General features: G+C 30.6%; 1 pseudogene; it reads left to right on the top strand.

Moving 5' to 3' along the window:
• The first annotated feature begins 7,938 nt into the window (after positions 1-7,938).
• Positions 7,939-9,428, top strand: LOC146886943 (uncharacterized; annotated as a pseudogene).
• Positions 9,429-17,838: the final 8,410 nt, after the last annotated feature.

The raw sequence follows: 17,838 nt of genomic DNA, 5'->3' as shown, positions 1-17,838 counted from the left end.
TAGTAAAAGTTCGACCATAATGTTTTTAAAGTCTTACACAAGTTAATTTTAGTTTATGGAAAAGTAGATTTGAATTTTCTTTTTGTTTTCTAATTTCTTTTTGAGAAAATTATGCAAAACATATATTGATAAAAAAAAATTAAGAAATACCAGTCCCTTGTCTACATTAAAGACAAAAGTAATTTTTTATAGCTTTAACATTTTCTTTCTACGTTATTGAGATGAGAAGTTGGGATTGAGTTTAGCTTAGTTTCACTTCCATCCAGAATCCATTTATTTAAATCTCCTCTTAATTAATATGAAAAATAGAATGAGATTAATCTGAGACAATAAAAAAGATCTACTGAGTTTTTTTACAAAAATGGAATCAATGAAATGATTTAATCTAAAATTTTGTTTTTGAAACGCCAACCGCACAAACTTTCTGTTGTTATTGAGATGAAAAGCTGGGATTGAGATTAGCTCAATTCTAGCTATTCCATCATAATTCATTTATTTAAATCTCCTCTCAATTTATATGAAGAATAAAATGTGATTACATAATAACACGCAAAGTTTTTTTCTGTTTTAACATTTTTTTAATTTTACTTAAATTTTAATTTTTTTAAAATTTTAATTATTTTTTCTTTAATTTATCACTTTTTGTTTTATTTATTTTTTATCTTTTAATATATTTTTTAAAAATTCAATAAAAACATTAATATTTCTTATTATATATTTTAAAAATAATATATATATATATATATATACTTGATTTTATTTTTGCATAATGTAATAAAAAGTAAAGAAAAATAATATAAATTAAATTAAAAAATAATTAAAATTTAAATTAAAGATTATATATATATATATATATATATATATATATATATATATATATATATATATATATATATATATATTATGTGAGACCCTTTTTTTGGTATTCTCTCTTCTACTCTTTTGCCAAGTACATAGAACCCACACTCTACTTCTAATTCTTTTTCTCCCTCCCTCTCCATCACTCTCTGTCAGTTGCCCCTTTGATCATCTTCTATTGAACCTTTTTCCCTTGGTTGTACTCAGATTCTGGAAGAACAACTCTAATAGAGCCGCATTCTGCTCCCCCTCCCAACTCCTCTCCCTCTAGGTAAGTCTCCACTCTTGCTTGGTTCAATTTTGGTATGAATTCTGAATCTTTGCATTTGTTCTTGGATTAATCTTAGAATTCTCCCTCTCCCTGTGTCTTGATGATGAAATTCCTCAGGTTGAATTCAGGGTTTCTGCCTTTGACAACTAAGGTTGACTTAACCAAGTACAAATTCAGTGAAAAGGTAAGGGAAGCTAGCCTTTTTCTTAAATTTTGCATAGAAATATGTTTTAATGACTTTGGATTGCATGTTTGAGTGTTGAATTGGTGCTTGAACTATATAATTGGGTTTGTGATTGATTTGTGCAAAAATTTTAGGTTTTTGCATGTGGGAATAGAGTGGAAATTTGGTATTTTCGCCTAGGCGAGCAGCTCTCGCCTGAGCGAAAATGCCAGAAGACCCAGATTTTAATTGCCCTCTGTTTGGAGCCTCGCTCAAGCAAGAATAACCCGCCTAAGCAAGATAGCCCTCTCGCCTGGGCGAGATCTTCTAGCTTGAGCGAGAGCCACTACAGAGTTATGTTTATTTCTTTGTTTTAAATGGATGAAGATATACTTAAATAAGACTATGGGATAATTGTTCATACTATGCTTGGATTGTTATGACTGCTAGTCTATGTGGTGAAATTGTATGAATTTGGATTATGAGAAGTTGTGGTTGAACCAGGATTTCAAGGGAAATTCTAATGAGTATGTTAGTGTGTGTAAGGACATGAGGACTCACTATTGGTTGGTATCCTGAAAATCCAATAATCATTCATGCTCAAATAGAGCATAATGGATTATGTCGTGAGGAGTAGCAGGAGGTCATAATCTTTGGATTTGATTAGTCTTAGACGCGAAGGGGAGTTACCCTGGGAGTGGTTGGGTGATAACCCTTGGAGCCCAAACTCTGCAGAGTTTGGGAACCTTCACAAGTGCAAGTCATCAAGAGATCCAATGTCGCTTACATAATCCAAATATTGAGTCTAGAGTCATGAAATTTTGTGTTGTGTTGTGGTGGTTTAATTTATTCTAATGAATGTTAAAAAGACATTGCTTGGCATTCATAATTGAATTACATGCTCTCTCTCTTAATCAAGTTAGTTTACCCTTCTTGCCTATGTTTGTTCTCTTTGTGTGTTTTCCTTTTTGCAATGATCACCTACTTTTGGTGTGAGCAGATGAAAATACAGGTGAAGACACTCCCCTTTTGGATAGGAGTCGATCCATAGCATGGGACCTCTAGTAGTAGTCTTCATTCTATGTTTTGTTTAAACTTTGGATGTTCAGTTAACTTTTCTTAGCATAGGCTGTATTTATAGTTGGTGTATATATATGGTTATTTAGGATGATCGTATTGATACTATATATCAGCCTATTTCTACTATCTATTTTGTTTAATCGGGATAAAATGTTTTGTTTAACAGCGTAAAAACTATTAAATGGGATGTTACATATTATTTTTTCTTTTTTCTTTTTATTTAATTTAAATTTTAATCATTTTTAATTTAATCATTTTTAATACATTATATAAAAAATAAATTGTTATATATTTATATATATATATATATATATATATATATGCTAATATTTAATTTTATTTGTGAAATATATATAAAATTAATAAAAATTGTAAATAAATAAATTTGAAAAATATTAATATTAAAAATTAAAAAATAAATAAAATACAAACAAATCAGCTAAAGATAAAATTAAAAAAAATTAAAGAAAATTAAAAAATCTACACTAGATTATTTATTTTATTTTAAAGTTTAATTATTTTTTAGCTTCACTTATTTTTGAAGCATATATATATATATATATATATATATATATATATATATATATATATTAGTATTTTATTTTATTTTTAAAATATATTAACAAATACTAAAATTTGAAAAAACTATAAATTTCTAAAACATTTTGTAACATCCCATTTAATAGCTTTTTTTTCATACTATCAAACAAAATATTATATCATGATAAAACATAGCAGGTAGTGGGGGTAACAGTCATACACACATAGTATATGTATCTAGTACAATCTTCCACACTTCTACATCTATATACACGTATACATAAGGTAAGAGTAGATAGAAAGGATGCTAAACTACACCCAAATCCTCAAAATATACCGTAGAAGTCTAAACTATAGTGGTACTCCTTATCAGGCTCCAACTCCTACTCAAGAGGGGGCATCTCCATCTGGTTTCTGCTCTGCTCCCACCAAACATAGGTGATCATTGCAAAAGAGATAATATGCAAAAGCAAACAACGCGAATGAAAAGGGTAAGCTAACTGAAGGAAACAATATCAATACACTTTGCAATTAGAGATATCATTTATAGCATAAAGTTCAATCCTAATTTATAGACTCGATATCCGGATCGTGTAAGTGACGTTGGAGGTGGCTTGCACCTGTAACGATTCCCAGACTCTGCAGAGTCTGGACACAAGGAGTATTCACCCGACCGTTCCCAAGGTAAGTCCCCTCCACGTCTAAGACTTGATCAAGTCCGACGATGAGGACCTCCTGCTACTCCTCACGACATAATCCATTCTACTCTATCTGAGCTTGAATGATTATTGGAGTTTCAGGATACCAACCATTTTAGATTCCTTACATCCTTACACACACTACAATTTACACATGGATTTCCCTTGAAATTCCATTTTAATCTCATCTTCTCATAACTTAAATCCATCCAATTAAATCATTAAATAATTCAATGGTAGCATTCCAACCATACAGGGCCTAATTCGCACAAAGATGCATTAAAACATATATTTTTACCCAAGCAAACAAATTTTGAACACTACTAGTGCAGTAGCTCTCGCTCAGGCTAAAAAGTCTAGCCTAGGCGAGAGGTTATCTCGCTCAAGCGAGTCAGTCTCGCCTAGGCGAGACACTAACAGTGGCAAAAAGAGAAAACCAGGGTGAACTCTCGCTCAGGCTAGGCTGGTTCGCCCAAATGAGATTGTTATCTCGCTCAAGCGACCCCAACTCGCCTAGGCGAGACTTCACGCAGGAACAGAGATGTGTTTCCTGGTGTTTTCGCTCAGGCGAGCGTCACTCGCCTAGGCGAAAATACCAGGTCACGAACCTGTTCCTTCATGCGATGAGCCAATTTTTCTCAATCACAAAAAATTAATCATCAGATCATGCAATTCAAACACTATGTTCATCAATCCAACATGCAATTCAAACTCATCTACAGATTTCCTATTCGGATTTAAGGAGATTGGTTAGCTTCCCTTACCTATATATATAAATCCTTCTAATTAGCTAAATCCTCCCACCCAAGAGCTTCAGTTGTATCACTTAGTGAGTTGGAGATACAGGTTCAAATATGAGAAGAGGTTCCCAACAGCAGAAAGAGGTTTGCAGATTTCGAATTGAACTGGAATGCAAGGGTTGGGAGTGACTTACATGGAGGAAAATGATGAGTAGAAGCTGAGAGGGAAGATCCTGAATTGGCCTAAGATTTAGGTTCTGCAACAGGGAAATAGTGATTCAGAAATTCCCTTTTGATAGAGAGAAGGCAGAGGAAAAGAAGAGGGAGAAGCTGTGAAATGCAGAGTGTTTCCTGTGGTGTGGGTGGCAGAGAGAAGAAAGATCAAGAAGTTGAAATTATTTGGGTTCCTACACATTTAATCTTATAAAATAAAAATAAATAAAACAAAAAATAATAAGCTAAAGATACAATTAAAAAAAATTAATCTTTAAATAAAATACACAACAATCTAAAACAGATTAAGTATTTTTTACTTAATTTAAAGTTTTATTGTTTTATAATTTTTAAAGCATTATATAATTAATATATATATATATAATAATTTTTATTCTGTTTTAACTTTTTTAAATTTTATTTAAAGTTTAATTTTTAATCTTTTAATAATTTTTATTTAGTATATTATTTTTGTTTTCTTTATTTTTTATCTTTTAATATATATTTTAAAAATGAAATAAAATAAAATATCAAAATGTTATATATATATATATATATATCTTTAATTTTAATTTTGTACAATGTTTTAAAAATAAATGAAATTAAGAATTAAATTAAACTAAAAAAATAATTAGATCTTCAATTTAAAAAAGAAATATATATATATATATATATATAGATTTTTTTTGTTTTTATTTTTTGTTTAATTTAAAGTTTAATCTTATTTAAAATATATATAATGAAATATTAAAAATTCGAAAATATATAAATATGTTAGATATTAATAGTAAAAAAATAAAACACAAAATATTAAGCTAATGATAAAATTTTAAATTTTAAATTTTAAAGTTATTAATATTTTTTACTTAATTTAAAGTTTTATTGTTTTATAATTTTTAAAGCATTATATAATTAATCTATATATATATAATTATTATTTTTATTCTGTTTTAACTTTTTGAAATTTTATTTAAAGTTTAATTTTTTAAAGTTTAATTATTTTTCTTTAGTTTATATTTTTTGTTTTATTTATTTTATATCTTTTAATATATATTTTAAAATTGAAATAAGATAATAATATTTCTAAATATATATTTTAAAAATAAAATAAAATACTAATGTAAATATATATATATATATATATATATATATGATATTTAATTTTTTTTTATAATGTATTAAAATATAAACAAATAAATAATGCTATGATATTATTTGGTTATCTATACTTATTAGTGTGAGTTTGAATGTCATAAGTTTTTCATGGGTTGCATAGTTCCAGAGTTAAAGTCACATTTTTTCTTGCTTTTGTCATTTAAAGATATGAGTGGACAATAAAGTCACATTATTAATGACAATGAGTGGGCAATAAAACAATAAAGAGGGAAGAAAGAGTGAGATGATGAATTTTTTTGTCCTTAGTGGAGTTCTTATTTTAATATATATAGTTTTATCAATTTTGTACTTTAGTATGCTATATATAAATATTTATCATCTTGAATTTATAGTTCATCACATAGATAATATCGTATAATATAATGTACATGGCTTAATTTAGGGTTTTATTATTTTCACACATAAATTTTTGCATTTACTTTATATCTATTATTTTATTTTATAATTTTTCTTTTCTTACAAATATAAAAATTTACTTTTTTTAAATAATTATAATTATAATATATCTAAAGATTGTTATCAATTAATTCTACTAAGAGTAGAAAAAATATTTTCATTTCATTTATCGGTTATATAATATAAAATAATAAATGTGGATCTATTAATTACAAATGGTTTATCTTAAATATCATCTTCAATTTATCTGTTGTGAATGACCATGATGTTATGATTTCAGTTAGAAAATTAAATTTAACTTTAAAAGTATTAAAATAAAAAAAAATAATACTATTATAACTATATGATTTGGATTTATTTAACCGAATCAATTTCCTATATCTAAAAGACATATTTAAAATATTAAAACTAATATATTTAAGTAAATAAATCTTTAAACAAATATTAAGCTAACTTACAAGACAAATTCAAATTTAAGTATGTCACCTCATAATTCAAATACAAATAATAAAGAATAATACTATTATAACTATTGTATTTATTTAAACAAATTAACCTCTTAGATTTAAAAGAATATTAAAACTAATACATTTAAGTAAATAAATCTTTAAAATAAATATGAAGCTAACTTATAGGACAAATGACAAATTCAAATTTAAATATGTCACATCATAATTAAAAAACTAATAATATGAAAAAAAATTGTAATTTATGATATTATGATATTGAATTAGTTGAGTGATTCGTAGCTATATCATATGTGTGAACAACTATATTTAGTTTTTATTTATTTTAAATTATAATGGGAGACAAAATATAAGATATGAATATCAGGTATGTATAACAATGAATGAATTAATAGAATTCTCTAAAATTAAGGAGGCATAAGTTGAGTAAAAGTAAAATTGATTTAAAAAACTAAAAGGAAATACATGTATTAGATTTAAATTAAATAATAAAAAATATATTTTTAAAATAAAAATATCATTTCTAAAAAAAATTTTGAATTATTTTGACAAATATTCTAGTACGTTTTTATTATAATATTTTGAAAAGATAAATTCAAAAACACATAATTATGGTCAAATATTTTTATGAATAGAGATATGCTCATTTAAAATTATTTATGTCGTATAACAATAAACCCTAATTAAGAGAGTGAACTTCTTTAGTTTTCTCTATTACTCCAATCAACGGTGCCTTTCAAGTGTAGCGCACATTGTCTTCCATTTTTATTTTGCCTCAAGTAAAGCATTTTCTCGGTTTCACTTCCTCGCACGCAAAGATTTAGTAATTATGTGTGCGAGATTTTGTTCGATTCACTTTATTTGGTTTAAGAAGTGATCAACATCTTCAAAGTTTCAATCTTCAACTCTGGGTAGCAATAAGGATTTTTTTTTAACAAATATTGACGATTTTACTTCTTAATTTCGACAATTGTATGTGTCAATCATGTAATTTTACCAATTTTACCACTTTGTGTAATTGATGATGATTTAGGTTATGTGGTAATCATATGTACAGACTCATTAATGAAAAAAACTAGTACAATTCTTATTTCTTAAGGTTGTGTAAATTGTAAAATAGATCGATCCCAAGTTTTGATGATTGTTGCTATTAGTGGAACTTTCATAGATATGATTGTTGTTTCTGTTGTGTGGACAAATTTGAAGAATAATATTTTATTTTATGCACAAAAGAACTAATTTGTGATTGACAATTTCTTAATGACTATGTAGGACTCTCTATTTTAAGGTTGTTATTAAAAATATGTTATGTTATCTTTTAGATTAAATGACAAAGATGGAACTTGGGTCAAATTCTGATGATAGTAAATCAACATTTTGCCTGGTGGATGAGGATCATACATTTGCAAATTCTATCTGATACACCCTAAATCAGGAGTAGGTATTGTGAATATTCTTATGCGAGTTTAATTCAATATATCTATCTTGATTTATTGAGGTTTTTAGTGTTGTTTTGCAGTCCAAGGGTGACATATTGTGGGTACAACATCCCTCATCCCTAATTTAGTCAAGTTAATATCAGACTCCAGACAACAGGTAATGCAGAAGTGTGTTGAGTTTCTTGTCAATTTTTTATCGTAGTGAACCAAATCTTACCATAAGTAAAAAATTTCTACAATAATCATGTATATGCTAAATTCTTTTCGCTACTACATACAAAATTCTTAGCCTCCAATACTTATCGTTTGTAGAGATATAATGATGACTCAGTGGTAAAGTTTAAAATAGAGGATGAGAGAAATTGAGAATTCTCTTGGATATATATAGAATAATAATAAATACTTTCATTTGATAAGTTTACTTAATTTTCAAATTTTGATTTAATAAATTTTTTCATTAGTTCTTTTCATTAAATTAGTTTACCCAATTCCTGAGTTTGATAAAAAGATTCTTGATTTGAAAACACTGGGATGGGTAGATGAAGAATTTATTTCTAAGTTATGTTACTCTATTTTTTGTATTCGTCTCTAATAATTAATAATTTAGTGATGAATCACCAATTTTGAATCGTATCTTTCAAGTAAGACTATTTATCTTCTTGTCTCTAAAAAATGGAAATTTAGAAAACCATAGTATATAAAGAACAAACATATCTCATTTAATTTCTATATATATCTACTACCACTAACAAATACTATAATAACTACCATTTGTATATAGAAAAAAAAATGCAATGTAGTATGACATTGTAAAAAAATGCAATATAGTATGACATTGTAATCTTGTGTTGAATTTGGTTGTGTAGGGGATCCAGCAAAGAAGGTGTTTAAAGATGGATGCTTGGAACTGATGCTCATATGCCGCCATGTTAGGAGCACTTTTGATGATGCTCTATTTGAATTTAAAAAGACCAAAATCAGTTGAACAAGATATGGATACCATTGAGAGTCTATAAACACCAATTTTGAATCGTATCTTTCAAGTAAGACTATTTATCTTCTTTTGTCTCTCAAAAATGGAAATTTAGAAAACCATAGTATATAAAGAACAAACATATCTCATTTAATTTCTATGTATATCTATAACCACTAACAAATACTATAATAACTACCATTTGTCGATATAAAAAAATGCAATATAGTATGACATTGTAAAAAAATGCAATAAAGTATGACATTGTAATCTTGTGTTGAATTTGGTTGTGTAGGGGATCCAACAAAGGAGGTGTTTAAAGATGGATGCTTGGAACTGATGCTCATGTGCCGCCATGTTAGGAGCACTTTTGATGATGCTCTAACTGAATTTAAAAAGACCAAAACCAGCTGAACAAGATATTGATACCATTCAGAGTTTGTAAACACTTCTATTTTTAGTTTTTACACTCATTTGGCTTTTCATGCTTAACCTTAATATATAAGCATGGGTGAATTTAGGTTATTAGGTTAAGGAAATAAAAATACTAAGGTCATTTAATGCTATTTTTTAAGAACTTTAAATATTTATGATAATAATCTATTCAATGTCAGGAGGCTACTTCCTACCAAGATCAATAAACATTTTTTCAATCACATATTTTCCTTGTTTTGTGTTTGTTTCTTAGGAGGAAAATCTCAATATAGTATTAGACTCTTCTCTTGTTACAACACGTTCTCACACTTATAAACACCACACCTATAAAACTTGTATCACTTTTTAACTTAAAAGTGTAACGTTTTTTCTATGCAATGCCTATTTTCAAAGATTTGATAAAAAAACAGATGGTTAAAAAAAATCATACATTTTTTTATAAATCTTTATAAACAGACAATGAATTCAAAACAAAAATGGTATTTTGTAACTTTATTTATTTTTTAAAGCATATATATATATTCTTTAATATTCTGTTTTAACTTCTTTTAATTTTATTTAAAGTTTTTTTTTTAATTTTAGTTATTTTTTCTGTAGTTTATTATTTTATGTTTTCTTTATAGTTTATCTTTTAATATATATTTTAAAAATGAAAGAAAATATTAATATTTCTTAATAAATATTTAAAAAATATATATTAATATATATAGTTTTAATTTTATATAATGTATTAAAAAATAAATTAACTTAAAAAATAAATTAAGTTAAAATAATAATTATATTTACATTACAATATATATATATATATATATAAATTTTTTTAATTTTAATTATTTTTAATGCGTTGTATATAATGTATTAAAAGTTAAATTAACTTGAAAAATTAAATAATTTTAAAATATAAATTTTAAAATTATTATAATAAAAATTTAATATTAGAGGAATACTATTATCATTATATTATTTACATTTATTTAAACAAATCAACCTCTTCAATTTAAAAAATTTATTTGAAATATTAAAACTATTACATTTAAGTAAATAAATCTTTAAAAAAAATATTAAACTAACTTATTTGACAAATTGGCCAAATTCAAATTTAATATATCTCATATCTAATTCATGTAAAAACTCAACAGTTGAAAGAACGCTTAAATATCTTTTTGGTCTCAATTTTCGTGAGCTTTGTTTCGTTTGTTCCTCATTTTTTCGAAATGTTTAAAATTATCCTAATTTTTATAATTTGTGGTCAATTTGGTCCTTTTTGAAGATGTCGTTTAAATAGTTAACGAAGATGAACCATAACTGTCATGTGTCACTATGTGGTTTTTAATTTTTTTTTTAATTTTTTAATTTTAAAAATGTTGTCCACGTGTCAACACAGCATTATGACACGTGGCAGTATCTCATGGCTTATATTCAATTTGGTCTCAATTTTGTCTCTATCCAAAATGACCAAATTTATTTTTTATATAAATGTTATATTGAAAATTTTATTTTTATACCAAACATAACTATATTTTTGGAGGAAAATTATTATATATGTTTGATTTTTGGTACATGTAAAAAATAGGGATAAAGTTAGTTTAAAATTAGAGAAAAAATTCTTTATTGTTTTTAAAATTAGAAGGAAAATTTTTCATTGTACAACATTTATATAGAAATTAAATTTGGTCAATTTGGAAAGGAGCAAAATTGGAACTGATTTGAACAAAATTAATGAAATTTGGGACTAAATTGAATAAAATTAACGAAAAATTGGAAATAAATTGAATATAAGCCACAAGATACTGCCACGTGTCACAATGGTGACTTGACACGTGGACAACATTTTTAAAATTGAAAAAAATTAAAAAAAACCACAGAGTGACACATGACAGTTATTGTTCACCTCCCGTTAAAGATTTAAACGGCGACTGCAAAAATGACCAAATTGATCACAAATTACAAAAATTAGAACTATGTTGAACATCTTGAAAAAATGAGGACCAAACAAAACAAAGCTCACGAAAACTGGGACTAACAAGGTATTTAAGCCTGGAAAGAAAAATTAAAAAACACACATAATTAATTATGGTCAAATATCTTTATAATTTTTTATCAGTGATCCAATCATCTAAAATAAAACAAAAATCCAAAAGTTGAATTTGGTGAACCAAAACTTGTTTATTTAAATCCTAATTAACATAGTGAAATCTATTATTTTTCTATATTACCTCGTTTCAAGTGCAACACATGTTGTCTTTAGTTTTTATTTTGCCTTAGTTAGAGTGTTTCCCAATCTCACTTACTCTCTAAGGCAAAACTTATGTGATTATGTGTGTGCTTCTATTTTATTTGTAGTTTATTTGGGGTAAGTATAAGGCTCAATTATTTTCTGCTCTTATTTTTAAGGGTTGCCCCTAATTAGTTGGACCTAAAGGCTGGCCCAAAGGGTGACAAGGCCCCTAAAGCAACCATAGCCCCTCATTCTGCACTCACTTGCCAAAATCAGTACTCTCGCTCTTCCTTTTTCTCTCCACATAAGCTCTGCTAGGGTTTGGGTCTTACCCTTCTTTGTGTTAACTCAACCCCATTCTTCAATTCATGTAAATTGATTCTCCACCGTACCTTTTTCATTCCCAGCTCTGTCATCATGATTCTAACTAGGGTTCACCATGGTAACCCATTTTGAATCTATTCCACTATTTTATAGATTGTAAATCTGCTCCGTGGTCGGTAGTACTCACTTGCTTGGGTGTCGGGATATTCTGCTAGCTTTTTCCAGGTAAAGGAAGCTAGGTTTATGTATATAAATTTATTTTGCCGAGTTTTGGTCTATTTGTATAGTTGTGATGCTTGAATGAGGCTGTTGGTCGAATAAAAATGTATGGTGTGCGAGTATGTTTGATTGATGTGGCACTACTCTTTTTCTACATTCCACACTTTTCGTAAAATGAAGATTCCTACTGAGTTAACCGTTGGATCGAGCTGAAATTTTAACAGCTGATCCTTAACACAAAATCCTTGACTCTAACCGGTTCGATCTTGAATTGGAGCTCTGTTGTGAGAGCATTTGTTATCGCAAGATCACTATAGTTTAGTTGTTGACAACATTGACCTTTGTTGCTTGTTTGATTTACAACTTTCTTTATAGTTATTCAATTAAGTTTGTTATTTTTTCATTTGGTTCTTGATTCAATCATATTTAATTTGAATATAAATAATTTTTTGAGCTTTACACAAGCTGCAGTTTTATTTCTAAAATCTCTAAATCATTTGCATAATGTGATGTTAAGTTGGATTGTTATGTTAAAGCATGAGATGAGTGAATATGCATGAGTAAGAGGGTGTATGAGTTGTGAATGATAGGCTTGGATAAATCTTGGCATGTGATTTCACTGAAATGGTTGGTATCAAAATGGCATGGTATTGGTATGAGGTGAAATTCTATATTCATGGATTGGGAAAGATCAGTTGGAATGGATTCAACATGGAATATGAATGAAGATTTGGTTATAAAGGTTGGAATGAGAGTTATGTGCATCATAAATATTACTTTATTGATTGAGTATGTTTGGTCTGTGTCAGTGCGTAATTCCATGAGCCTCTAGGTGAGACCTCATGGTAGTGCTTCAGTGGTCGGGACGTAATTCCATGACCCCTGTTAGTGGGAGTTCATGGTGGTGCTCCATCTATATAATTTGGTAAGGATTCAAGGTAAGGTTGCATCCTGACACTCTAAGGAGTTAGTTAGTCTCACTTAGAGCGGACTAACTCTGGTGGTGAGAGTAGCAGGAGGCCTAAAACTCATCAAGGGCTAACCTTATGTGTGGGGGATTGAGACATTGTAACACTTGTAATACTTAGCTCGGGGGTGAGCAAAGGTATCCACCACAAGTGCAAGCATTTGCTTAATCCGACCAGATTATATGTATCTGGATGAGTCGTGTCGAGTCTAGTGTATTGCTTGAGGAATCATAACATGTTTGGATGACATATACTACTTGGATTGTGTAATAGCATGTGATTGCATGATAAATTGTTTTCTACTATAGCTTACCCTTTGTTTTTTGATTGTTATGTGTGTGGTTTTCTCTTTTTGCGCTGATCATCAATTTATTGATGTGAGCAGATGCGAGAACTCCCCGTGGTCATCAGGGTGATGGAGGTTCCACCTCTTAGTGTGTGTTGGGACAAATCCCGCTTTTTAGAGTTTACTTTAGGGCTATGGCCCATGTATTATCTGCTCTCTAGGTATTTATTTTAAACACTGTCAAACTATTTTCTTTGTCTAGTTATTGGCATCGTGGTGTGCCATAGTGTTTCATTTTTTAAGTACCTTGGATATTTGTAAGGAGTGACTTGATACTCCACAAATTGGCCTTTTATGTTATCATGTGTAATATTCCATTTGATTATGTTAATATTTAAATGGGGTGTTACATTTATGGTATCAGAGCAGTTCGTCCTTAGGATGACCTGAGGTTGTGGGTTTGTCATGCCTCGCAGGCATAAGTTGTCAAGTCTAGTCGAGTTTATCAGTGAAACCAAAAGTTTTAAGAACAGAAAACGTCTTGATAAAGTGATGAGGGTGCACACTCATGACCAGATCAAAGGTTGTTTTTCCTTTCTTAATTCTAATGGTTTGGGGAAGGAAGGCTGAATGACAAAAGGTTTGGTTGTCTGTAGATGATGAAGTGTTGCCTTGTATGTTTTAGTTTGTCCTATTATGCCTCAGTGTTTTGTGTCTGGTGTATGTAGCGATGAGGGAATGCAGATTCAAGCTCAACTTGACCTACTCACCCTTACAAGGAATCGTAGGGCCTATGAGACAATCTCTTGTCTCCAAGATGTGAAGATGTAGAGAGTTGTATATCAGTGGATGATGAAATTTGAGTCTTGGTTTAGAAGGCTGAGAAATGATGTTGGAAGTTAAGAAGCAACGCTTTGGGCCGAGGGAGCTACAAGATCGAGTTCTAAGATCGTATACCACAAGTTTTAAATGAAGAGTTGAGTTTAGAGATTAGTATAAAAAGATATTGGTGCATGCTCGTGAAGCAAGGTTTGAGGAATCAACTTGGCTTTACGTTGTGACAATGTCTGAGGTTTGAAGTGGAATAGTGTGGAAGGTTTGAGGTTAAGGGTGGAGACCATGAAGTGTATAGGAAAGCAGACGTGTAGTTGGAAGCTTATGGGAGGCAGAGCTTTGAAGATCAACCAAGTATGATGATGTTATAGGAGAAGGAAGTATATTTAGAATTACATACCAGATAAATTCCGTAAGAAGTAGTTGGGTCTTCTCAGCGATAGTAGTTACCCAAGTTAAGAGTAGAAGGGATGTTCTAAGTAAAGCGGCCCACAAAAGAGGAAGGTTTGACATTAGATATGAGATGGATAATTTCAAGTATCAAAAGGAGAAGCACATAGTTAACTTTGTTCTTGTAGGGAAGGACAGTTAGTAATGTCACAACACAGGGAAAGAGGAAAGGAAAACAAAAGTTTTGAGTAACTATGAGAGTGTTTGCGATGATTGGTACTAAAGTGGTCAGCATAGGTGATCTAATTTAAAAGATACATGTTACGAAGTTGGTGATTGGATTATGGGTTTTGGCTTTGCTTAGGATCGTGCACTCTTTGATGTCGCCAGTATGGTAAAGGAGTCATGGTTTTCTGCAAGAAGGAGTTGAGTTTGAGATTGTGGTTTTTGCTACCGTAGCAGCCAAGTGAAGATTCGCTCAGGTGTGTGGTGCCTTCGTGGTGATCAAAGTATTTAAATTCAAACCCGATTTGAATTGTTTCCTTTGCAAGGTTGGGACATAGTCTCAAGGGTGAATTGGTTGTTTTCTCAATCTCATTCTGATGAGCTGGGACAACCAATGAGGTGGTGTACTTTGATTAAAAAGGGATAAGTCAGTGATTGCGTATGAAGTATGGATCAAGCTAAATAGTGGGGGCAGAGTGTCATGTGAATCAGAGTCACCTGACAAAGGAAAGTGAATAATAGACGCAAAAGATATAAGTATTAGAAGAGTTTGTAGACGTGTTCTGAAGCAAGTACTAGAATTTTAACCTTTTTTGTGTGGTGGAGTTCACTTTTGCATTGGTGTCTGAAGGAGGACTTGTGCCAATAGTTCCTTATTGGATGGTTCCTATTGAGAATTTGAAGTAAATACGAAAGTGGGGGAGATGTTGGAGAAGTAATGGCTTATACTAAGTATAACCACAAGGATGACTGTAAGTTTGGTGAATCTTAAAGGAGAGGTAGTGGGAGGATATACTGTTCAAGGGTAAACGTTGGATAAGGGAGGATAGAATTTTCGGGCCTATGGTTTTAAAGGGTGGAAACATGATGAAGGTAAGGAATTTCAAACAAGTTAGAGGTATCATCAAGGTTTAGCAGCGAGTTTTCCAAGTGTGAAGAGAGTCTTTAGAATGTTCAAGATGAGTATTGACAAAGGTTGGAGTGACTAGTAGGACATATGGTTTAAAAAAGGTGGATACAGTGTTGAGAAAATAGGATGTTAAGACTATAAAAAGGGGAGTCCAGAGGGTTTTACAAGTTCCATAGAAGTTTTGGAGAAAGGTTTCTTAGCGATGATTGCTTCCTTGTCACGGCAGACATGAAATGAGCATCATTTTGAGTAAACGAATGAGTGACTTGTGTGTTGATCAGAGTGGCGCAGCGGGATGGAGGGACGAGATACCTATGAAGGGTAAGAGGTGCGTGGAAGAACTATCTTACTCATGACCTAGTGATTACTACGACAACCAGTTATTCATAAACAGCGAATGCGTCATTCTTACGAGTACTAAGTAAGGGTGTTCAGTGATCATTTAGAGTTGGAATTATGGAGTTACTCAGAGAAAGTTGTGCAAGAGGAGTAGGAGACGGTTTGAGTTATGATTTTAAGTTACGGTGTCAACTTGGACGTGAGAAAGCGAGATAAACGTTTGGCCAAAGAAGGGAATTCGAGATCCTCGAGTTGACGAAGTAAGAGTAAGAGTGGGTTGAGAAACATAAATGTTTGGGTTGGGAAGAGAATGAGTGAGGAGATTTCATTAGTCTAGTCATCTTACTAGAACTAGTGAGTCTCTCAACAAGGTTGGAAAAAAAAGATAATTTAGAAAAATCTTAGTTTGAAATTTCAAGTCAAGGAAAGACCTGGTTCTAAGGCTTTTGTGGAAGGATAATTACAAGTTAGTAGATCAGAAATGAAGGTGACATACCAAAATGAATTTGGTGGTTGTAATAGAGGAAAGCTTAATAAGGATCCAGAATGACTTGGTTGTGGACTTTGTTACCATTGGTTGAAGTCAGTAAAGGAGACAAGATGTTATGAGTGTCGTTATGCATAAAAGTGGTCAAGAGTGTTGATGGTAAGGCAGTAAGTCAAAACTCAATAGTGATCAAGTCAGTGGAGGCATAAAGGAGTGAACGAGGTGATGGGAAGTGATAACGAACATGCTAGTTTGAGACTTAAAGTCATCTGAGACTTTGATAAAACCTACAAGAGGTAGTGGGGAGCTTATGAGAGGTGAGTCAGTATATCAGATACAAGTTAGTTGGGCAAGTATGAAGGAGCATTCGAGTTTTAGGTTGCAAGTTGGAAGTTACTTTGAGTGTAGTGAGTAAGCCAATCTACAAACCTGAACATATCGCTTCGCACAAAGGCAAAGTTTCCAGTGACTATAGGTGTTGGAGTCATTTTATCAGTCATGTCTAAGTGGCAGTTGTTGGAAAAAAAATGAGGAAAACATAGTTTTCTTCCTATTCCATCGGTGAAATTTCGAGGATGGTTTTTTTTGTTAGGGAGAATGTAAGGCTTAATTATTTTCTGCTCTTATTTTTAAGGGTTGCCCCTAATCAGTTGGGCCTAAAGGCTGGCCCATAGGGTGACAAGGCCCCTAAAGCAGCCAAGGAACCTCATTCTGCACTCACTTGCCAAAATCAGTGCTCTCGCTCTTCCCTTTTCTCTCCACAGAAGCTCTGATAGGGTTTAGGTCTTACCCTTCTTTGTGTTAACTCAACCCCATTCTTCAATCCATGTAAGTTGATTCTCCACCGTACCTTTTTCATTCCCAGTTCTGTCATCATGATTCTAACTAGGGTTCACCCAGGTAACCCATTTTGAATCTATTCCACTGTTTTACAAATCGTAAATCTGCTCCGTGGTCGGTAGTACTCACTTGCTTGGGTTTCGGGATATTCTGCTAGCTTTTTCCAGGTAAAGGAAGCTAGGTTTATGTATATAAAGTTATTTTGCCGAGTTTTGGTCTGTTTGTATGGCTGTGATGCTTGAATGAGGCTGTTAGTCGAATAAAAATGTATGGTGTGCAAGTATGTTTGATGGATGTGGCACTACTCTTTTTCTGCATTCTACACGTTTCGTAAAATGAAGATTCCTAC

This window comes from Vigna unguiculata, chromosome 4, assembly GCF_037176805.1.
Source record: "Vigna unguiculata cultivar grain cowpea cultivar isolate G323 ecotype 2 chromosome 4, ASM3717680v1, whole genome shotgun sequence".
NCBI classification, from domain to species: Eukaryota; Viridiplantae; Streptophyta; class Magnoliopsida; order Fabales; family Fabaceae; genus Vigna; species Vigna unguiculata.
This window is presented reverse-complemented; position numbering and strand designations above follow the sequence as displayed.